We start from the raw sequence: 24,749 nt of genomic DNA, 5'->3' as shown, positions 1-24,749 counted from the left end.
ATAGCAACACGGGGGATATAAACCTGTGTACTCAGTTTTCAGTATGGAAGAGCTCGCAAATCCACTACTGTAGTTCAGATTGGACCTTTTATAGGGAGGAATTGGAGGGTATTTTATCTTTCAGTTAGATGTTCAATAAAGAATTTTCTTTCTTTTTCCAAAATTTCTTACATGGAAAGTATTTTATGTCCTGTCTATCCTCTGAAATTTTAATATTAAGGTTAAATTGAATACTTCCATAAAACTGTTGGTTTAGAAGGTTAAGCTGAACCCATACTACTAAACAATAAAGGCAAAATAATTTTCATAAAATGAATTGATTCAAGATATGAACACAAGAGGAAAACTCTTTATCAATAAGGAAAAGAAAACATAAGCTAACACAAAATACAAATGGTATCTGAAAGCAGAATTTAAGGTAATGTTTACTCAAATAATGAGTTTTTAAAATGGGTCAACTGAATACTATTGCAAATTGTATGGAAAGTTTCTAAAGTTTCACAGGGAATGTCAGCTTATTGACGGTTACTAAATTAATTTGTCTACTTCATGCTTGGACTTGAATTGTTCAATTAAGTAATTTGAATGAATGAGCCAGCATCTGGTCAATAATGAGGTATTGAAGGTTAGATGTGATGTTTAGAGGAGTGGCTTTCCTTGACATCATTTCCAATATCCACTGAAAATGTAGCTTTGTTTAAGTACCAGAAGCTGTTCCCTGAAATCAATGGACTAAGTGATAAAACTGTCACAAGATTAAGGGATCCATAATCATATCAGAACTAATTATTCTATCCTAACGCCTTTTCCCAACCAACTTCTCCCCCTAGTGAGTGCACTGCAGGATCATGGAGGAAAACATAGGTTCACATATGCATATTTTGCATTGCTTCATTTGGTTGACATTCCATGAGGAGAAAAGTGAACAACAGACAACATTATTCCTTGGGCATGTAGGCAATACATAGCAATGGCAATAGAGGTAACCCCAGTGCTGAAACAAACAGTCAAATGGGTCTAAATAAAAGTGCATTCTTTGAATATACTAATACTGTGGTCTATAAAACTCTACAGAAACTGTTTTACAAATGGCTTCTTATTTAATTTTACTCAGTTACCTCTCTCCAAAGGGTACTTGCATTTTAAGTACTCTATAATTATATAAAAGTATGTTTGCATCCTATAATCATCTAGGCAGATATATTATTGACTCCCCAAAATAGAATTATGTAGAAACATAGCTTAAAGAGTTGGAAGAGTTTCCTAATAGGAATTCGAGTAACACAAATTGTCTGTAATAGGAGTGAGGGGAGGGAAGCTTCCATGGCTCACTTCTTCTGATAAAGTCTCATGTATAAGTAAAAAATGAGTAAAATCTCCACAATGCTTTAAATATCAACTATTTCAAAACAAAAAGGGTTTTTTTTGTTAAACATAAACTATATAATGATATCTCTAGTCTTCCATTCTATTTGGGGAATCCAACAGAGATTTAGATATTATTATTCCAAATTTGAAATAGGAGAAAAGTCATAGGCTTAAGAGGTACCCAAGTTCAAAAAAGACCATGACATTCTGGTCCTATATTTTATTGACTCTTTATTATTCTGTAATGGATTCATTTATCCTTGAAACTTTTAGTTATTCTACAATAAAAATGCTTGTCAAGTACTAGATCCTAGGAAAAAGAATGTTTAAAATATGACAAAATGCCTTCACTGAGATTTCACAAACAAGAAAACTAATATACAGTACCATTTAAATAGTTTGAATTAAGTAGGAGAATCACAGAAGAATAACGGGTACAGAACTGTAGATGAAGTATACTATTTTAGTTGTTTTATGGACTGAATATTTGCATCTCTCCCAAATCCATATGTTGAAATCTTAACCTCCAGTGTAGCTATATTTGGACATGGGGCCTCCAAGGAATTAATTAAGGTTAAATGAACTCACAAGTGGAGAGCCCTGATACAACAGAATTAGTGTCCTTATAAAAAAGACAACAGAGTTTGCTCTCTCCTCCTCTGTGCCAAGGAATTGAGGAAAGACCATATAAAGACATAGCAAGAAGGCAGTCATCTATAAGCCGTGAAAAGATTCATCACCAGAAACCAAATCTGCCAGCAGCACATTGAACAAAGGCATTTCTGTTGGTTAACCCACCCAGTCTTATGATAATAAGACTTATTCAGTAATAGCACCCCAAGCAGATAAGACATGTGGTGAAGAAGACCTCTCTCTCAAAAAAACGTTATGTTTACTGCTTACATGAAAAAACGATAAAAATTATGGGAAGAAAAGAGCAAGTAAGGAGATAGGGGAAGTTAGGCAGAATTTCATGTAGAGGAAACAATAATGACAAGGTTATAAAGCATGAATGGTAGGTATGTTTGAAAACAATTAAAAAGTAGCACAAAGATATTTGGCAAAGATTTCAGATGTAATGCATCTGAAATACGTCAGGGAAACATAGTTGGGAATTAGAAAAATTGGCAGAGATCAGATCATATAAAACCTACCATATAAAACCATTACAAGTGTTTTGGATTTCATTCCAAGGATGATATAAAGCTCTTGAAATGATTTGAGCAAGGTAGAGACATGATATGATTTATGTTTTTAGAAGAGCTGTATAGCAGTCCTAATTATGAACAGACATGGATAGATTCAAGGAAACTAATAAGGGAAATTCTGAAATACTTCACATGCCACCTTAAATAAACGTTCCATTATGCCAAGTAGTAAAGGAGACAATAGAATCTCACTTGAGCAGAATGTTGAGTTTTATTATAGAGATAGCAGTGTAACCTTAATAAAAAACATTTCTGGTATATTTTAAAAACAAAAACATAATGTAGTAACTTTAATGAATAATTTGTTCTGAATTTAGTGTTATGTCCAGTGTTAGGGCAGACAGCAAGATACACACACACACACACACACACACACACACACACACATATGTACAAATTTAACATATATATCTGTAAATATATTTGTATAGAAACAAACTTTATAACAAATATGTATGTGAGAGAGATGAATAACTCCCATAATTATGTAGTTAGCATATGGATATGTCCATAAAAATGATATTATGACTTGAATAATATGACTCTAGGAGATATAGGATCTTACATTCCTGTGGTATAACAATGCTACAAAAATAGGAGAGAGAGAGAGAGAGAGAGAGAGAGAGAGAACCTCAATTCTAAGCTCTTTAGAAATAGCTACAGGACATTAAAAGTTATCAGTAGATGGAAAGAGGACAGGATGAAAACTTTGAGAAATGAAAAGTTAAAGTGAATTATATTCTTTAATAATGTGATTTTTTTAAAGTATCAGTTTATTGATGAAAGGAAAAGGATAACCATCAGCTTTCTGAAATTCATTTGAGCATGATGAGATCACTATAGACCTAAGATAAGAAGATCTATATTTATTTTCAAATAGATAAGAGGAAATAGGTAATGACACAGTTAAACAATGAAAAATACCATGTGTAATTGAATATAGATTTAATTTTTCAGTGGAAAAGGAAGATAGATGGTGTTATTAAAACAATTTCAATAATAAGTAGATTTCCAAAGATGAGGCTGTATTTTAGACACAGAAATCAAAATCGAAAGTCCTTCACAAAAGAAGGCTAGATAAACTTATTCAGACAATACAAACGGGAATGCATGGCAGAAACTCCTTTATGTCCTTATGTATCATAAAATCTTGACTGTCTTATGAGGAGGATTGCTTGTACCACTAACCCCTCTTTCATATTCATTTAAGAGTAGATGACAACTTGTCCTTGAAATGTTCATATTTTTCAGAAGAGGCTAGGAAATGCTGCAGTCACAAATTCACCCTCTCATCTCAATAGTTTACATGACAAACAGTTGCACTCCTGGTGCATGTCCAGTGCAAGGACTTTACAAAAGGACCCAGAGACCCTGACTCATGGCAACTCCACAAACACGTAGCTGCACCATTGGAAACACATGGTATCTCCCACTCAAAGTTTATCCTAATGTTAAATAAATGTGGATTTATAGATATTCAAAGCAAGGACTAATTGTATTAAAGATCAAAATATTATCCAGCCATCTGATGTTCTTTGTTTATTGTGCAACTTACTCTGAGCCTGGTCACAAACCTTTTAGACTGATGGAAGTACAAACCCAAACCTGTCTTCTTTAAGCTGGTAAATTAAGTGGTTAGTAAATTGGTTTTCTGCTTTTTAAAAGGCATTCTTGGTACACAGGTGTTTTCTTTTTTTTTTTTTTTAATTTTTTTCAACGTTTTTTATTTATTTTTGGGACAGAGAGAGACAGAGCACGAACGGGGAAGGGGCAGAGAGAGAGGGAGACACAGAATCGGAAACAGGCTCCAGGCTCTGAGCCAACAGCCCAGAGCCCGACGCGGGGCTCGAACTCACGGACCGCGAGATCGTGACCTGGCTGAAGTCAGACACTTAACCGACTGCGCCACCCAGGCGCCCCTACACAGGTGTTTTAATAGAAAAGAATACAGAACCTATTGATTTGAAGAATAAACAAGAATGGCTTCTGTCAAAATATGTATAAATTGTTATGAAGAGTATAGCTCTTCTCTATTACCGTAAATTTCATGAAGCAATAATTCTGCCATACTGACAAGAAGGGTTGCATGATTCACACAGTAGGTACGGAGCAATCAAAACTGACCTGGATACAAGAGGACAATTTATGAATCAATCAGTTATAATATCCCTATTAAGTCAACCTCATATACTTGCAGGATTGTTCTGAGAGATGACATTTTCCAAAAGCGAATGCGATGTTTGCTGACCTTGAAGGAGTTAAAAAAAAAAGAGGAATGCTTCTCTATGCTTTAGTCAATACACTCTCAGCTCTATACCTGGTTTTCAGGTGACTCTATTCAGGAGATAAAATTTATTCATTCAAGGGATTTTAACCTATATATTTCTTGGGTTGGTTGTAGGAATAACTATAATTCAGGGGAAAGAATCCAACTGTGTTTTTTCTAATATGTGTGTATATATTAGGTAAATATACTTAAAAAAACATGCACTCACACACACACACAAAACAGTATGAATAATGATTATAACTTCCTTCTCAAGTTAAATACAATAGCACCACTGAACTAATGCTATGAAAATACAAATTCTTTATTTAAAATGTAAATCTTGCACAAATATTTGAGTTGCACACTACTTGAAATTCATGTGCTATATGTTATTAATATAATGCATTTTCAGAACCTTTTGTAATTCCTATCCCTATGTGTATGTGAATATGAACTTATTTCCTGGAAGTTCTCTCTCCATGCCTCAGTTGTACCTTATCTGAAAACAGGTAAGTTTCTCTCAATATACCTGGAGAGATCTAAATTCAGAAAGAATAACTCACGTCAACCAAACTTACATAACTCTGATAAATTATCCAGAATATCAACTTCTTACACTTAAATGAGAAATAGAACTATCAAAAAAAGACTGGATTAGTCACCATTTTCCTAGAAGTTGAGGTAGTGATGGCATATTTTGTTTTTCAGTTTTCCCTACATATAGGATATGATAACATGTTTATTTGCAGACTATAACAAGAGCCACTTACATATTTTCCTAAATTTTAGTTAATAAAATATATTTGAGATTTTAATCTCAATTTGGAGATATAATAATATTTTTAGTATTTATCAGATTTTTTTAAGCACAAAGTAAGGGGAAGGATGTCCGTTAATAAGAAATTCTACCGTATCCATTCACTTAATATTTAGTGAGCAACTACCAGGTATTGGGCATAATTACCAGCATGGGATTACAATTTTGAATAAAATGGTCTCTGCTTTTGTTTTTTTGTTTTTTGTTTTAGAGAGAGAGGAAATGCTTGCATGTGCTTGCTTCCGGAATAGGGACAGAGAGAGAGAGAGAGAGAGAGAGAGAGAGAGAGAGAGAGGGAGAGGGAAAGAATATTAACCACGCTCCATGCTCAGCACGGAATCTGACGTGGAGCTCAATCCCATGACCCTGGGATCATGACCTGAGCCAAAATCAAGAGTCCGACACTCAAATGACTGAGCCATGCAGGTGCCCCAAATTTTCTCTACTTTTAAGGGGTTTACATTCTACTTGAGAAGACAGACAGTAAACAATTAAACGTACAAAGTAACTTGACATGTAATGTTAAGTTCCATTTCCTTTTTTTTTTTTAATAAGGATGTCTTTTTTATTGTTTATTTTTGAGAGTGAGAGAGAAAGTGGGGGTGGGGCAGAGAGAGGGTGGGGTGGGGAGACAGATTCTCTGTGCTTCATGAAAAGCCCAATATGGGGCTCAAACCCATGAACTGTGAGATCATGACCTGAGCCCAAGTCAGACACAACTGACTGAGCCACCCAGGCACCCCAAATTCCATTTTCTTTTTTATTTATTTATTTATTTTTTTTACCATTTATTCATTTCTGAGAGAGAGAGAGAGAGGTGGAGCGTGAGTGGGGAAGGGGTAGAGAGAGAGGGAGACACAGAATCTGAAGCAGACTCCAGGCTCTGAGCTGTCAGCACAGAGCCTGATGCAGGGTTCAAACCCCTGAACCAGGAGATCATGACCTGAGCCAACGTAGGCCACTTAATGACTGAGCCATCCAGGTGCCCCCTCCATTTTCTTTATAAAAAAAGTGGGGTAAGGGCACTAGAAAAGGCCTGATGACTGTACAAGGGTTATGTTTTTCATACAAAGAGTGAGCAAGAAAAGTCTTTCTACTAATGTGGTCTTTAGCAGAGACAAAAAGGAACTGAAAGTTAGAAATGTAACTATCTAGAGGAAAGGCATGAAGAGAATGGTAGTGAATGGTCTTCAATGACAGAAAAAGCACAGCAGTAAATGATTATGTGATACATTTGACAATTTTGTTACATAAAAATATAGATAAATTGCTTCTATTTTCTCAGTAAAGAACATTATAATGATCATCTTTGAAAAACTTATCTATGATTAGTTCCTCAAACTAGATTTTGAGAAGTAGATTATGAAACGTTAAAGTTGCCCTATCAATGGGGAAAGATTAAAATTAAAATTAAAAAAAAAAAGGTTTTAAAGAAAATTGAAACAATTTAGAATTCTACTACCACAGTTTGGCTCTTCGTTTCACTGGATTTTAGCCAGTTTTGATCATTACTGAATACTTTTTTTTATTGCTTTAAATAATTGCTGATATAAAAGGCAAAAAAATGGAAAATTATTAATTTTTCTGATTACTAATTATGTTAGTTGGTTTACTTTTTGTAAGTTACTTATCTTTTTAAATCTCCCAAAGTTGTTACTTATATGGTAAAAAATCAATTAACTCTCTTATATTTTTATAATTTTTGATTCATTTTTTTCTTTGGCATAATAAATTATATATTTTAATTTCTTTCTTCATGCATCATTTTTTTGCATTTTTCCTTTGAATTTATTCTAAGAAATCTTTCTATATTCCTACAAATAAATATTTTCCTCTATTTTGCTTTGACTTTATATACATTCATTTAGATTAGGACGTTTATAATTTTCTCGGTGGAGATTAGGATGTTAGTCTCTTATTTTCTTGTTTTAAACATTTCCACTCTTCCTAACACCTCTCATGGAATTTTCCATTCCTTCCTTACTGTTGTATTTTGCTCTCTTTTTTACATATGAATTTCCTACACATACTAACAAAGATTCTCTCTCTGACCAAACTTTAGCCAGGCTCCACTGAGCCCTTTCTAGACCAGGCCTGAACTTGGGCCTATAAAGACTTAATGAAACCAGTAACTAACAGTTTCTAACAGCTTAAGGCTGCATCGCTAACATCCCAATTCCTCTAGCAGTAGACTGCCTTATGCTTAGAGTAGGCACCAAAGGGATCAGAGTTGAGAGAGAGTAAGAGCAACTTCCCTTGTGTCTGGGAGTCCCAGGGTTTCTATGTCATTCTAGCCTGCACTTGACTTTTAGCCAATTCATTGCATTTTTAGCTCACACATAGTTTTTATTTTGTATATCTTACATATACTTCTATATTTTCTTTTGACATAAGAATTCTTGTCTATATGTCTCCTAAGGCAAGGGAAACAAAAGCAAAAATAAACTATTGGGACTACACCAAAATAAAAAGCTTTTGCACAGCAAAAGAAACCATTAACAAAACAAAGAGGCAACCTACCAAACGGGAGAAGATATTTACAATGATGTATCTGATAAAGGGTTGACATGCAAAATATATAAAGAACGTCTATAACTCAACAACAAAAACTGATGCAATTAAAAAAATGAGCAGAGTACTTGAGCAGACATTTTTCCACAGAAGACATATAGATGGCCAAGAGGTACATTGGAAGATGCTCAATATCACTAATCACTGGGGAAGTAAACAATAAGATGTCACCTTATACCCATCACAATGGCTAAAATTAAAAGGATGAGAAATAACAAGTGTTGGCAAGGATGTAGAGAAAAGGGAACCCTCATGCACTATTGGTGGGGATATAAATTGGTGCAGCCACTGTGGAAAACAGTATGGAGATTCCTCAAAAAATTAAAAATTGAAATGCCATATAATCTAATAATTCTACTACTGGGTATTTAGTCAAAGAAAACAAAAACACTAATTCAAAAATGTATGTGCACCCCTATGTTTATTGCAGCATAATTTACAGTAGCCGAGATATGAAAGCAAAGTGTCCATCAATAGACAAATAGATAAGGAAGATGTGATATGTATGTGTGTAATATTACACAGCCATAAAAAAGGTGAGATCTTGCCATTTGTGACAAAATGGATGGACCTAGATGGTATTATACTAAGTGAAATAAATCAGACTGAGAAAGACAAATACTATATGATTTCACTCTTATATAGAATCTAAAAACACAACAAATGAACAAACAAATGAGTAAACAAACAAAAAAGTGGAATCAGATCTATGCACACAGAACAAACTGGTATTTGCAAGAGGGAAGAGGGGATCAGAAAAATGGGTGAAGGGGAGAGGGAGATATAGCATTCCAGTTAATGAATAAGTCATAGAAATAAAAGACACACTATAGGGAATTGCTTTTCTAGTTTCCTGACTCGAATGCTCCTTTTTCTAATGTCCTGACAAAGTGATAAAAATAACATACACTTGTACTTTCTGAGATGGTATCTTCTACTGCCGTTACCTTACTTTTACCTAGATCTTTGTTTTGCTTTGCTTTTATTTTTGCTGTCCTGCTCAATGTGTATTTCTAGACATTTAGAATGACATTTGTCAGAAAGATACTTTGATTTGCTAATTTCAAGAGTTTACAGGGCTAGATCGGATTCAGTTCCTGGAAACCACTTTAGACCCTTTGCACTCATATATGTAATGTGGTTTGCAAAAACATCTCCCGGTTTCCACTGCTTTTTCAAATTGGCCTGTGGTACTTTCCAGTTAACCCTTATTGGAGAATTTACTATTCTGTTCTCAAGTCTATCAGATGCCCTGTTCTCAGTTCCATTTTCTACTTTTGTCTCACATAGTTTTCTCATAGATATCTGTGCATGTTTGGTTTTGCTATTGGAAAACAAATCAAATTACTGATACACCAAAAAATAAAAAAAGATCAAAATATATAATGTAATAAATAAATCCAGAAAGTCCAGTATTTAATAAATGCATTCTGAGAAGCATAAACTATTCAAAATTCCAAAAATGTTCTTGCATAGTAAATAAAAACTATAGTGGAGTATATTGCCATGAAAGAATAAATATCTAAAGGTATGGAATTCAGTTAGGTATCTGATTTCTCTGTATCACTACTATATACTAGAAAACTGAGTGAACCATATGCAGCCAATATCAATCAAGAATAAGTGTACAATAAAATTATCCTTGGACACACAAAAATCTCAAAATATAAAGTCATAAATTATTTCAAAGGAAATAATTGAGAAATAAGCTTCAACAAAATTAAGGTACAAACCAAAGATTTTGGCAAGTTAATCCAACTCAGAAAGACAAGAGCTATGCCACAGGCTTTGATAAATTAGTTCAGTTTGGAATACAAAATGAAAGAGGCGTAAGACAACCAAAAAAATGTACTTGACGGTATGGAAATATATAGAAAATGGGGAATTATTAACTTAGAACACCAACTGGCTTATAAATGATACACTATTTTCATAATTAGAAAATGAAGCAGTCACCACTGATTTATCCAAATATTATTCAATAAGTCTACTAGGGAATGAGAGAGGAAAGGTAATAATAGTAGTATAGTTGAGTTAATCCATCATTTAACATACTAGGAATACAATAAATGCCCCAAAATGGCAACAGTTGGTTAGGTATATAAGCACAATATTTTAGAACCATATGATGAATTCTAAAGTAAATATCTAGAGGGATTGATAGTTGTTGCTTTGGAGAACACAATTATGGGTAGGAATGGAAAAATAAAAGGAATCGTTCCTTTTACCATTGCCTTTAAATATCACTTAGCTTTTATATATGAATACATATGACCTGTACTTAAATAACTGAAAATAAAAACAAAGTAATATAAAAATAAAGAGTTTATCAGTATAGAATAAATGTGAAGTAGACTTAGGAAGACAAAAATGATACATTATAATATGGGAGAAGACTAGGTGATTCTCTGATTACTGATTTATATGATCATGGTGATGATGATATGAATAACAACATTATTATGATGAAAATTGACTTCTATCTGTTATTTCTAACCAAGTCTGTGCTGAGTTAAACTTTGGACTTAATACTTACTAAATGAAAATAATACATAGGTAAAGAGATTAGTTTTAGTCTCCCAGGAACAAGAACATTAATATCAGCTGATCGATCTGTTAACAGGTTAATAGGAATGAAAACAGTGTTCAAATGATTGATACATATATTGATTTATAACATCAACTATCTTGGGTGATAATAGATACAACACCTTTTGAGATGTTCAAGACTTCCATTTTCTTTTGGTACTTCAAGAAATCCAAGCCTTTAATATTTACTGTTGCCAATAAATTCCATATCTTAACTCAGATTGTGTTTTTTCCACTCAAAGAGTTTTAGAATTTGATTTACTTTGTATCCTCTACTAAATCATACCTGGAGGTACTGTTAAAAGTTACCTCCGTACTTCTCAAACTGTGTTGCATGCTTTCTGGTTTCCTAGGCATTAGATTTAATATGATTATTTCAGTTTGATTAGAACACCGTTTGCCTTCGGAATCATCCCTATCTTTTTGCTGCTCACAATAATTAAAATTAATCAGATCCTTCCTTTTCATGGTCTTGAGATTTAATATAAAATATGCTGGAGGCTTGGGATTCTCCAGGAGGGAAACTCTCATTATTACAATTTTTTCTCCTTTGAGAGGATGAAATGTATTTTTAGGAACAACTCAAACTTTTCAATTAATAGAAAGTACAGTAGTAATCTTTATATGGTTTTGGTGTCAATCCTAGGCTTCAGTTCTTGGATCCCAAGGGAAATATTACAGAAAAAAATTCCTTACATCCTGCTAATTTATATATCAACATAACATATATTAAAACTTACTATATAAAATGTAATTTCTTGTTTATTCAAATTAGATGACTCCAGTGGATTTCTGGAATTGCGACGCCTTTGTTAAATAATATGCAATTTAGGATACTGAAGAATTTTAAATCTGTGCTCATCTTTTAATGTAACTAAAGAGACTTTGTCTTTATGAACACAATAGAATATTTTAGAGAAATTAAGCCTATGCTAGAAAATGGATAAATTTACTAAACATGGGATGTTCATCTATTATTATATAAAGCAGTCTATAATAAATTATGTACAACACACCTTGATGTGTCCCTGGATTGTTATTCCTTATCACTAGAACACTGAAGAAACCCACACAAATTGGACACTAAGTTTGTCTTTTATCCTAATCCCCACTGAAGACTCTCTTTTTTTTTCCTTGTTTTAAAGCTATAATTCTTTACTCCCAAACCCAACTTTTCCCTTTTTTGCTATTCAGCTTTGCTCTAGAGTTGCCTTTGGCATATGGGAAAAATTAACAAATCTAGAGAATTAATTTGTTCAACATTTGCCAACGAGAGTAACGTTAAAATCTTTCTGAAGTTTTATTTCTAATTGTTCAAACTGAAGATCATTAGAAAGGGCTTGAATTTGAGAACTTAAAATAGCACCCAATAGGCTTTATCTCATTGTGGAGAAATCCTTTCTTTTCAAAATGTCTGTTATATGAACTGAGCTCATTTGAGAACTCATAACAATGCTAAAAATAATAATTGATATTTATTGAGAACTTTCTAAGTGCTGAGCAATGGCATTAGCTTTGACACTTCTCACCCTCATCCTGAGGTGTTATTTTTAACTCAGTTTTATAGATGAAAAAAGTTAGATACAGAAAGATTGAGTGGCTGACCCATGTTGTCCCTCAGACCTATGCCATGTATTTTAGAAAAGCCTGTCCACATGGTCATTATAACATTATGGTATATTCAAACAAAACCTACAGTTAAGGACAGAAATTATGTATCAGATTTCCCTCATTGTTTTGGTAGTCACATTTGGATATGTCATCTTGGTACCCTAACCCCTCTCCTGCTCCATGGATCATGACGTCTGCCATGCTTCAATATTCATACACTAGTGATGTCTTTACCCATAACTCCACTCTCTTCATTGCAAGCATCCTAGTCTCTAAATAGTACTTCTTAACTTTACAGCTTGCTCTTGCTAGTATCCTGTCTCAAAATGTGTGTGACCGGGCGCCTGGGTGGCGCAGTCGGTTAAGTGTCCGACTTCAGCCAGGTCACGATCTCGCGGTCCGTGAGTTCGAGCCCCGCGTCAGGCTCTGGGCTGATGGCTCAGAGCCTGGAGCCTGCTTCCGATTCTGTGTCTCCCTCTCTCTCTGCCCCTCCCCCATTCATGCTCCGTCTCTCTCTGTCCCAAAAATAAATAAAAAACGTTGAAAAAAAAATTTAAAAAAAATGTGTGTGACCTTCTGGGACCAAAATTAACATTTATGATACCAAAATTTAACTATCACTTCACTGTTTCATATCGTGACTTCCCTTCCTTGCAAGCTGAAATCCCACAGTCCTTTGTTAAATCACTCCTTTGAGTATATCCTCAACTTCTTTGTAACTGTCTACTCATATCACATCTACCTGGCAAAACCTCGAAACCAATTAATTCCGATCCTCTTCCTGCACGACATCTGCACGTGTATCACATTGGATAACGTGCCTATATTGAAGTAACAAAATCAAAACGCAACCACTAAAGAAAAGCTTTGGCACTCACAAACACGCCAACTATCCTCACGGTAGATTTATAAGCACTTCGAGTTTTCCTAAGTACGGCCATCATAATCATTCTGTATTTTCCCAGCCACATGCTTCACCCCTCCTTATCTCTTCCCACCCTTGCAACATTTGAATCAGACTCTACCTACAACTTCCCCAAAATCAGTCTTGTCAAGGTTACCAGTGATCTCAACATTGTTACATCTAATTGTCTATTCTCAGTCTTTATCTTACTTGGTCAGCAGCAATTAACACAATTGATTACTTTTTTTTTTTATTTGGTTAAGGGACATTCTACTCTGATTTTATTCCAACTTCATTAATCATTCTCCTCAGTGCCTTTTTTAGTTCCTTCTTTTCTCCTTGATCTTTAAATGTTGGAATTCCCTGAGGCTCAGGTTTTAGAGTTCTTAACTTCTCTGACTTCACTCAATTCAGTCTTTAGTAGTCTTATGGCTTTAAAAACCATTAATATACAGATAACTCTCAAATATAGGTCTCCAGCTATACCTCTCTCCTCTGTTTCAGGTGCACTTATCCAAAGCTTTCAATATCTCTATTTTTATGTCAAATTGGCCTCTTACACCTAACATACCAAATTCAAACTCTCACTTTTTTTTTTAAATTTTTTTTTTCAACGTTTATTTATTTTTGGGACAGAGAGAGACAGAGCATGAACGGGGGAGGGGCAGAGAGAGAGGGAGACACAGAATCGGAAACAGGCTTCAGGCTCTGAGCCATCGCCCAGAGCCTGACGCGGGGCTCGAACTCCCGGACCGCGAGATCGTGACCTGGCTGAAGTCGGACGCTTAACCGACTGCGCCACCCAGGCGCCCCCAAACTCTCACTTTTAATCCAAACCTATTCTCCTGGTTTTCCTTTTCAGTCAGTTGTAATTCTTTCAATATTTGCAAAAAAAAAAAAAAATTGAAGTCTTTGTCTCTTCCTATCTCTCACAGTCTACATCAATCTTTCAGAATAAATCTGCTTTCAAAATAAATCTATCATATAACAACATACTACTTTCCATTGCTTCTATCCATGTGTTCCAGCTACCATCATATCCCCACCACCTACTCTCAATGTTACAGTCATACTATTATTTTTAAGATATAAGTGTTAAGCATGTCAAACTTCTCAATATCCTCAAAAGTTTTTATAAAATGGTAGAATAAAGATGAATACAGTGAGATATAATGTCTTATGTTATGCCTGTCAGATTTTAGCAACTACCACTCTCTTCCTGAAACACTCTTTTGTATCCAAACATCCTTAAAATAATAATATGGTGAAGATGTTCCCACCACAGGGTCTTTGCATTTGCCATTCTCTCAGGCTAAGTTCTTTCTTCTCATTTCCATGACCCCACTCATTGCTTCATCTTCTGTAGCTTTCTGCTTAAATGTCAGCAGATTAGTGAAGCCTTTAGTGCTACCTGTATGCTTCCTTATTTATTTTTTCTTCACTGGATTCAGCATTACCTAACACCATGTACATTTTACTTTTCAGCAGTTTACTATCTTCCTCATGATGATGTGCACCATGGGGGGCAGGAAATTTTTAAAGTTACACTGTTCACTGTTATATACCATAAATTCACTGTTACATAGAAAAGTGCTGCCAAAGCAGAAGGGCTCAATACATATTTGTTGAATTAATTAGCAAAATAAACAGGTGTCTTCACTATCTAGATGGAATAACAAGTATGGTAAGTCCAGAAACCATCAGCAAACCAAACCAACCAAAGAATAAAAATAATGTTAAGTTCTGGGAAATCTACATAGATGAAATGAAAAGAAAAAAAAAGGGCTACTTTGCAGATATGCTCTATGCCCTCTCCCCTCTACCCGCTACACTCACTGCTTTCAGAACTACTTAAGAAAAAGATTAAACTAAACTACACAGGTACGTGCTGGACAGCACTGTAGGATTACTCATCCATGATATAAAATACCATCAAAAATTCTGTGAAGAATAGTGCAGCTCAATGTGCCACAGCTTTTCAATTAATTTCAATTAATGTTTATAGTATTCCAAGACAGGCCTGGCAGATTTCTTCCAATGTATCTTTAAAAGAAAGAAAGAAAACATACAATGGGAAAGGATCAAGAAGCTTTTACAAAGTGGTAGTCAATAATACTGCGAAGCACTTGGAGCTCTAATCCATTCCTGGTTTGTGGTAAAATTATGAATCTTGTCCACCTTCTGGTTGAATGCAGTTACTACTGCTACTTCTCATCAGTGAGTTGTTACCAGTTGTGTGCCACTTCTGGGCTAAAATACTCAACTCCTAGCATTACAGCTTCCAGAGCTGTGTTTTCTCTCTGACATGCTGACCAGGTGTGTTTGAGACTGGTGGATGTTTCATTAAAAACCTGGGTCTCCTTTTTTTATTTTTTTAATGTTTATTGATTTTGGGGAGACAGAGACAGTGAGGGAGAAGACACAGAATCTGAAGCAGGCACCAGGCTCTGAGCTGTCAGCACAGAGCCTGACACGTGGCTTGAACCCATGAAGTGTGGGATCATGACCTGGGCCAAAGTCGGATACTTAACTGACTGAGCCCCCCAGGTGCCTCTAAAAACCTGGGTTTCTTACTGACTATATGATACACAGATATCCAACCCTCAGTCTGCACAAACCTGCAGTACAAGTGGTATAATGGAAGAAAAATCCTTATCTATGCCTAGATCTCTGTATTTCTAGATCTCTGTCTCCATTTCTACCTCTATGCCTAGCCTATTCTGAATGATACAAGAGTAAGTCAAGGAAACAGCCATTTCTCTTCATACAGATACATCGGTGCTTTGTTTGAGGTTTTTTCTTTTTTTTGTTGTTTTTTTGTTTTTTTAATTATAGCAGATGAGGGAGCACCTAGGCTGCTCAGTTGGTTAAGCATCCAACTCTTTCAGCTTAGGTCATGATCTCATGGTTCATGAGATAAAGCCCCACATTGGGCTCTGTGCTGACAGCATGGAGCCTGCTTGGGATTCTCTCTCTCCCTCTTTCTATCCCTCCTCCAGTCACACTCATGGACTCTCTCTCTCTCTCTCTCTCTCTCTCTCTCAAAATAAATAAATAAACCTAAAAAATAAATTGTAGCAGATGAAATCATTCCTTCATGGAATATTTTGATAACCATCTGAAATATATTTTTGAAATCAAGTGGGTTTTTCCTATGGTATCTGTTATATATTGCTGCATAACAAACTCCAAAATTTAGCAATTTAAAACAGTGAAAATATATTACCTTACAGTGTCTGTGGTCCGGGAATTCAGGAGTGTGTCCTCTGTCTCTGGGCTCTGATCAAGGGCTGTGGTCTTCTCAAGGTTTGTCTTGGGGAGATCCACCTCTAAGATAATTCATGTCGCTGTTTGTAGACTGCAGTCAATCCTTGTTGACTGTTGGCAAGGATCATCTGTGTCTTGCCTGATGGGCCTCTCTGTAGGGTAGCTCACAACATGGCAACTGCCTTCCCTTCAGAGCAAGCAAGCAAGACAATGAGAGAAGTAAGGCAGAGGTCACAGACTTTGTAACCTAATCACAGAAGTGACATATTTTTGCTGTATTTTATTTTTTAGACATCAATCATTAGGTCTGCTCCACATTTAAGAAGAGGGGACTAAACAAGGGGGTTATTACCAGCAAGTAGAAATTGCTGGGGGCCATTTCAGAGGCTGTCTACCACACCATTATTAGCCTTTGACCCACTTTTTGGCTAATCAGTACTTAACTGGTTTCAAGCAGGTGCCTTAAAGCATAATATATTACTTATCATCTTATTACTTACCATCATTAAAAAACTTTAAACCCAGTTTTTAAAAATTAAACCCAATATTCAAAACTTAAAAGAAAATGTACTATCTTGATCTTAACAAATTTATGTGCAGTAAACTGCACATATCCTGAACATTCCTCATCTATAAGAATTTGCATGGTAGATGATATTCTTTAGAAAAGCATTCCATGATCATGGATTGGAAGAACATTGTTAAAATGTCTATACTACCCAAAGAAATCTATACATTTAATGCAATCCCTATCAAAATACCACAAGCATTTTTCACAGAGCTTGAACAAATAATCCTAAAATGTTTACAGAACCCTAAAAGACCCCCAGGTTGCAATCCTGAAAAAGAAAAACAAAACTGTAGGCATCACAATTCTGAATTTCAAGCTATATTACAAAGCTGTAGTCATCAAGACAATACTGTACTGACATAAAAACAGATCAGTGGAACAGAATAGAAAACCCAGAAATGAACTCACAACTATATGGTCAACTGATCTTTTAAAAAAAGCAGGAAAGAATATTCAGTGAGGAGACAGTCTCTTCAATAAATGGTGTTGGGAAACTGGACAGCAACATGTAGAAAAATGAAACTGGACCACTGTCTTACACCATACCCAAAAATAAATTCAAAATGGATTAAAGACCTAAATATGAAACAAGAAACCATAAAAATCCTAGAGGATAACACAAGCAGTAACCTCTTTGACCTCCACTATAGCAACTTCTTACCACACACATCGCCAGAGGCAAGGGAAATAAAAGCAAAAATGAAATATTGGGGCTTCATCAAGATAAAAAGCTTCTGCACAGTAAAGGAAACAATCAACAAAACTAAAAGACAACTGACAGAATGGGAGAAGATATTTTCAAATGACATATCTGATAAAGGGTTAGTACCTAATATCTATAAAGTACTTACCAAGCACTCAAAAAGCAAACAACCCAGTTAAGAAACAGGCAGAAGACATGAATAGATACTTTTCCAAAGATGACATCCAGAGAGCTAACAGACACATGAAAAGATGCTCAACATTACTCATCATCAGGGAAAATACATATCAAAACCATGATGAGATACCACCTCGTATCCATCAAAATGGCTAAAATTAACAAAACAAGGAACAATAGGTATTGAAGAAGATGCAGAGAAAGGGGAACCCTCCTGCACTGTTGTTGGGAATGCAAACTGGTACAGCCACTCTGGAGAACAGTATGGAAGTTCCTCAAAAAACTAAAATAGAATTACCCTATGATCCAGAAATTTCACTACTAAGTATTTACCCAAAGGATACAAAAATACAGATTCAAAGGGGTACATGCACCCTGCTGTTTATAGCATTATCAACATTAGCCAAATTATGGAAGAGTCCATATGTCCATTGACTGATGAATGGATATACAAGGTGTGGTATACATACAATGGAATATTAGCCATCAAAAAAAAAAAAGAAATTTTGCCATTTGCAAGAACATGGATGGATCTAGAATATATTATGCTAAGATAAATAAGTCAATCAGAGAAAGATACCCTATGATTTCACCGCATGTGGAATTTAAGAAACAAAACAGATGAACATATGGGAAAGGAGGAAAATAAGAGGAGAGAGGGAAATAAACCACAAGAGACTATTACAGAGAATTGAAGGCTGACGAAGGGAGGTGGGTGTGGGATGGGTTCAATGGATGATGGGTATTAAAGAGGCCACTTGTTATGATGAGCACTAGGTGTTGTATGTAAGTGATGAAACACTGAATTCTACTCCTGAAACCAATATTGCACTGAATGTTAACTAAAATTTGAATGGGTGAAGGAAAGGAAAGGAAAGGAAAGGAAAGGAAAGGAAAGGAAAGGAAAGGAAAGGAAAGGAAAGGAAAGGGAAGGGAAGGGAAGGGAAGGGAAGGGAAGGGAAGGGAAGGGAAGGGAAGGGAAGGAAAGGAAAACCATGCCTAGTTACACTGAGGGTTTGTTTGTTTTACACTTAAACTACTCCTTGGGTATTATTAATTACTCCCAAGAACCCAGATAATTATGGATAAGTCATCCCTTCTGAGCACTTACCTTTCTATCCACCTTCCTATTAAATATCATTACATGGAAAATTTACCAATCTTTCAAAGTCTAAGCATCAAAAATTTTAAAATCCTTTAGTAGGTTTAGGTTGTATTTGGAAGACACATGTCCTTAACCCTTAGCATGACCTAGAAGGTTCTGCCAATCTCACCATATATATTTTGTACCACTGCTCTCCCTATTTCTTTCTGTGACATAAATACACTGACTTTCGCTTCTTTTCCTGATATTCACTTAGATACTCTCACAAGAGAAATTATAATTTTATTGAGAAAAGAACAAATGACTTATATTGTATCCATCCACATGACAGATGTGACTGCCTCATAATAATGAAACTCAGCCATATAGTACATATTTTGAAATTAAAAGGGGGTTACAAACACATACACGTAAATATATACATACACATACATGCATGCACACATATAAAATACAAGAAAGCTTCTTTCCCTAGTTAAGCCTGAATTTTTAATAACCCCACACGCATACATATACATGCATGTATACATATAAATACATACACACACATTAATGGGGTATTAATAATTCAAGCTTCATCAGGGAAAGAAGCTTCATTGTATGTAAACATATCAACTTGTAGTTGACTTGATAGAAAATTGTTTTTCACTTTTTGGAGGTATGTATAGCAAATCCTCTTAGAAATTACAAGATATATTACAACTGTTCTAGTATGAAAGTTTTATCTGAAAATTGGCGTTGGATACTTCATAAGCCAGCTGTCACCTAATTACAAAACCTGAAAATCTTTTAGGAGGTTTTACTCTGAGTTGAAAATTCCACATAAAATAAGTGAAATTATTTTGTAAATCCTAAAGTCTGCAGTTTCATTTCTTATTTGGTTTCATATACAACAGGGTCTAAATAAAAAGAAAACATACGATTAGTGACAAATGAAAATGGAAAAAAATATTCTTTTTAGGGAAAAAAGAGTCCCAAAGTATTAAATGAATAAATAATGTTCTTGATGTTGCCTTCCCACATGATGCTCACCAGTTTCACTTAACCATGTGTAACTCTTGAAGCCAGCAAATGAAACAAAATGTTCTAGTTTACCTCAAGAGAAAATAAACCACTTATATTTGTTTATTTCTAAACCAGTTATCTCTGGAATAATTTGAGAATATTTCATTAAATTCTCAAATAGTTTTGCACTTGTAATTTAATGAAACTAGATTTAGATTTTCCTCCATAATAAAACACAGAAATATTAATAAATTGCACAAAAAGAATATGCACCTTGTACCAAAAGTTAGCTGTGTGCAGTGTTTACAAATGCAAGCCACCTTATAAAAAAAAGCCATTATACTTACAAAATGTTAACCTTATAATATTGGGAATTTTAATTTTCATATCAGATTATTTCAGTATCCATAAGCTATCAAAGAACAAACAGGATTCTCTTTAGTGTTGATGTACTAAATGGAATGGAACTGATTTGTTTTAACAATAAAATAAACTATAGCCTAATATAGGTAAGTAACTCAAATATGGCTCCAATATTGGCTGTATAGTTGTGCCTACATTTGGCTAAAAATTTAAGAGAATGCAAAGTGGTCCTTCACAGCATCATGGCGCTAATAACTTAACCATCTCTGTTTTCATGATTCTTTTACTTACTCATACCTTTGCAAATCTCACCCTAGTGCTTCTTTGCAGACCCTCTTTATCCTCAACTGTTCATCCACATTTTTTTATCTTTATCTTTCAAATTCATGCATGTTTTTTTCTGTTATATTCCAAATTCCGTTCTTTTCATATATAGTACTTTTTATCCATCGCTTTGTTTTACTGCTCTCTTAAAAGCTACACTGTAAAGCTATGCTGTATAAGCTTTAGATTTTATAATCAAACACAATTATCAAGGTTTTTTCAAAATGAAATGCTATGCATACTCAAAGCACACGATGAGCACAGAGTGATGTATGGAATTATTAAATCACTATATCGTACACCTGAAACTAATACTGTATGTTAACTAACTGGAATTAAAATATTTTTTAAAAGTGGTTACTTCCAAATAAAATATGCAGCAAATTTTCTTCTATTTGTATATTTTTGTAATTAATAACTCTTACATTTTAGTATACTTTTAGATTTTTGGAATTATAGACCAGATAGTGGTATACCTGCTACAACTACAGAATCCATATTGAAACATTATTATTAAATATAATCCATAGTTTACATTAGACCTCACTCTCTGTGTTATAGAGTTCTCTGAGTTTTGGCAAACGCATATTGCCATGTATCCACCATTACAGTCTCGTAAAGACTGGTGTCACCACCCTAAAAATTCCCTGAGCCTCACCTAGCAATCGCCTCTGAAGAGGAGTGAAATATACTAACCAAAAATATGTCTTTTTGGCATATTAATTATTCTTAGCTGATTATTTTTACGGAACTGCAGATAAAATAGCTCTGACAACTGAGTGCAAGTTACCCATTTGTAAAAGACATTTACACTTATAAAGGAAATCTCTATTTGTAAGGGTGTCCACCTGTCTATAACACAAGAGGATGACTGTAAGTCTCTAGAAACTCTTATCAATGGAGAAGACAAAGACTTGAATCTGTATAACAACCTCACCTTTATTCACTGTGCTTTTTTTAGTAATCTCCCATAATTGGCTACACCTCCCTTCGCAGCCCAACATCTTTTGTCTTTAGATGGTATAAAGGAGATGGTATATAAGGTGATAGCTTAGGGCATTTTAGGTAGTTACTCAGTTTTCCTGGGTATCTCCATGTACACAGGAGGTATACATGTTATTAACCTCCTGTTTGTTTTTCTCCTGTTAATCTGTCTTCTTAGTTGAGAAGTTAACCGAGAAGCTAGAGGGGAGAGAGAAAATTATTTTTCCTCCTCTCCACTTCTTTCTAAAGAACAGCTGGTAATCACGTACCTTTTACTATCCCTATGGTTTTGGTTTTTCCATAATGGTATATAGTTGGAATAATTTATTATGTAGCCTTATCAGATTGACTTCTCTCACTTATCAATATGCATTTAACATTCCTCCATGTCTTTTCATGGCTTGATCGCTCACTCTTTTTTATGGCTGAATGGTATCCCATTATGAATACATACCACAGTTTACCCTTTCAGCTACTGTAAGACATGCTTCCAGTTGTAACTATGGGTAAAACGGTTATAAACATTCATGTGCAGAATATTGTGTGGCAAAGTTTCCATCTCAATTGAGTAAATACCTTAGGAGGCCTGTTAAGTGGTGGCAAGGTGTAGTATGTGTGGGAGAGGGAGCATTCTATACTCTTATGCTTAAGTGCCAGTCTTATAGTGGACCTGGGTTATGACTTCACAAGAGCTTCTCAGTATTTTTCCTCTCTTATTTGAGGAAGGAAGTCTAAAAGGGGCTGGAATTAGATGATTTCCTCTCCCTTAAGTCAGATAGGACTTTAGGGAAGTCTTTTCCTTTGTAGAAGCTGCTAGAGCCTTTTTTCACCAAACACTTCCTGTAGGTGTACGTCAAAATGATCACCTTTTCCTTCCTCTTGGCCAAGCACATGGGGATTTTTCTCTGATCTTTACCATGAGAACCTGGTGGGGCTCCTGAAGGCAAAACACCCAAAATGGGGGTGGGGATCCCCAGAAGCTTTTAACCCACAAACTGGATCCACATTCAGCCTCCAGCAGTTTAGGAAGTTCCTCTGTAAGTGTTCTTCACTGGCGGCAGTGACTTCTGCTTCGGCTAAACTGTTCTATATTCTCTGCATTTAACTTCTCTCCAGTTTCCAGGGTGGCAGTTTATACTGTGACCCCAATCCTCTTATGGATCTAAGAAATGTTGTTGATTTTCAGTTTGTTTAGCTTTCTTCCTGTTGTGAAGGTTGAAGTGATGCCTTACAAGTTCTTTACATGTTCGAGTGGGAATTGGAAATCTTTCAAATGTAGTTTTAATAACAATTTTCCTCCTCTCTGCTCACAAGAAAGAGCATGTGGTGAAGGAAGAGACAGATCAATATTGTCTGCAAAATTCATGTTTGGAATATAAGTCTAGTATACTATTAAATAAAACTCCAGAAACTTTTTTCTTTTTTTGAACTAGTAACCAATATGCCTTAACGTTCCCCTCCCCTTGACCAAACTTTTGATAGGCTTTTTTCTGACTCTAGTCCCCTGACCTCCATTTTTTTAAAGAGACTTTGCTTTAGCCCACTGTAAAATTTTCTTCTCTCCCTTAGACATGTAAATCATTTTAAAATCCTCTTGCTAGCTTTACAACCCAGAAATATTTTCCTTAAGGAGCTGGGACTATCCCTTTGAAACGTAATCTTCAAGGGCAATAGCACCCTGTCTCCCAGTCTCTGTGAGAGGGTAGGAGCCATACCTGTAGTGCCTTGTTCCAAGTTGTAAAACCACCTTCTTTCCCAAAGAGAAATTTGATTTTTCCTTTGGGTACAGCCAATTAGCAAACAAAAATGGCCTGTGTTTCCCCTCTCATTCTACTGCTTAAAAGTCTTCCTATCCTTTGTTTCAGCTGAGTCAAGGTCAGACTGAATTCTGATCTCTCTTTGCTATTGCAGTCTTGCATGTATGCGTACATGTGTGTGCATGCATGTGCGTATATAAGAGAGTGAGAGGGACCTGAGACAGAGAGGGAGAGAATGATGATCAACTGGCCACAAAAGTAGTATAATTTTAAAATTATAAAAGTATATAATTTCCACAATACTCAGTTTATATAAAAGGGAGTAAGACTATAAGTAGATCATACAGTATATATAAAAGCACAGTGCAACTCTACATATCTTTACAGAATCAAGTTTTCCAGGAGTGATTCAACATTTAAAATCTAAATGAACATTAAACTATCATTAGTAAATTATGCAATTCCCCCATTCATTTCACTGTCTAATGTAAAAGGCTTGGGTCATTTACTAAATTTGAAACTGCCTCAATTCACTATCTTTATTACATTGAACCATAAGAAATTTCCTTTTATGTAAGAAAAAGATGGTTTAATATTGGCGATTTCATTTGGGTCAATCTAAATACAATGTAATTAAAATAATGGTCTCTCTAAAAGAGTAATTTTGACAATCTCTTCATGATCCCATGTTTAATATAAAATACAATGATAATTATTATAATAAGTATTCAATTTATTATTAATTGGACTCCAGTTATATTAGTGTCACAATTTTGTAAAAGATAATCACCATAAAAACAATTTCTACTGTTAACCCTCCCCCAAACTATCCTCATAAGTGAACAGAGGAGATCGTCCCAGTCCCAATTAGTATCTAATATTCCAGAGGTAAATAAAACAGATGCATGTTCAGCTGAACACAGCACATAAATATGCATTTCAATCATTTGTCTCTTACCTACTTTTGCAATTGCAAATTATGGTCTTTTTAAATTAGAGTAAAGTGATGTTTCCTTTAACAAAGTATGGTGCCAAGCGATCTCATACTACAACAGCTTATTCATTCACTACAGTAATTTATTTACTTCATTAAAATATGTTGGATTAAGTAGACATTTCAGCCTCACTTGCCGTATGGAGAGTCTGACTTTAAACT

This window comes from Lynx rufus, unplaced genomic scaffold (genome assembly GCF_022079265.1).
Source record: "Lynx rufus isolate CCGP_SWC_20201006 ecotype Redwood Valley unplaced genomic scaffold, mLynRuf1.p SCAF_7, whole genome shotgun sequence".
NCBI classification, from domain to species: Eukaryota; Metazoa; Chordata; class Mammalia; order Carnivora; family Felidae; genus Lynx; species Lynx rufus.
The sequence above is the reverse complement of the archived record's forward strand: the minus strand, read 5'-3'. Positions refer to the sequence as shown.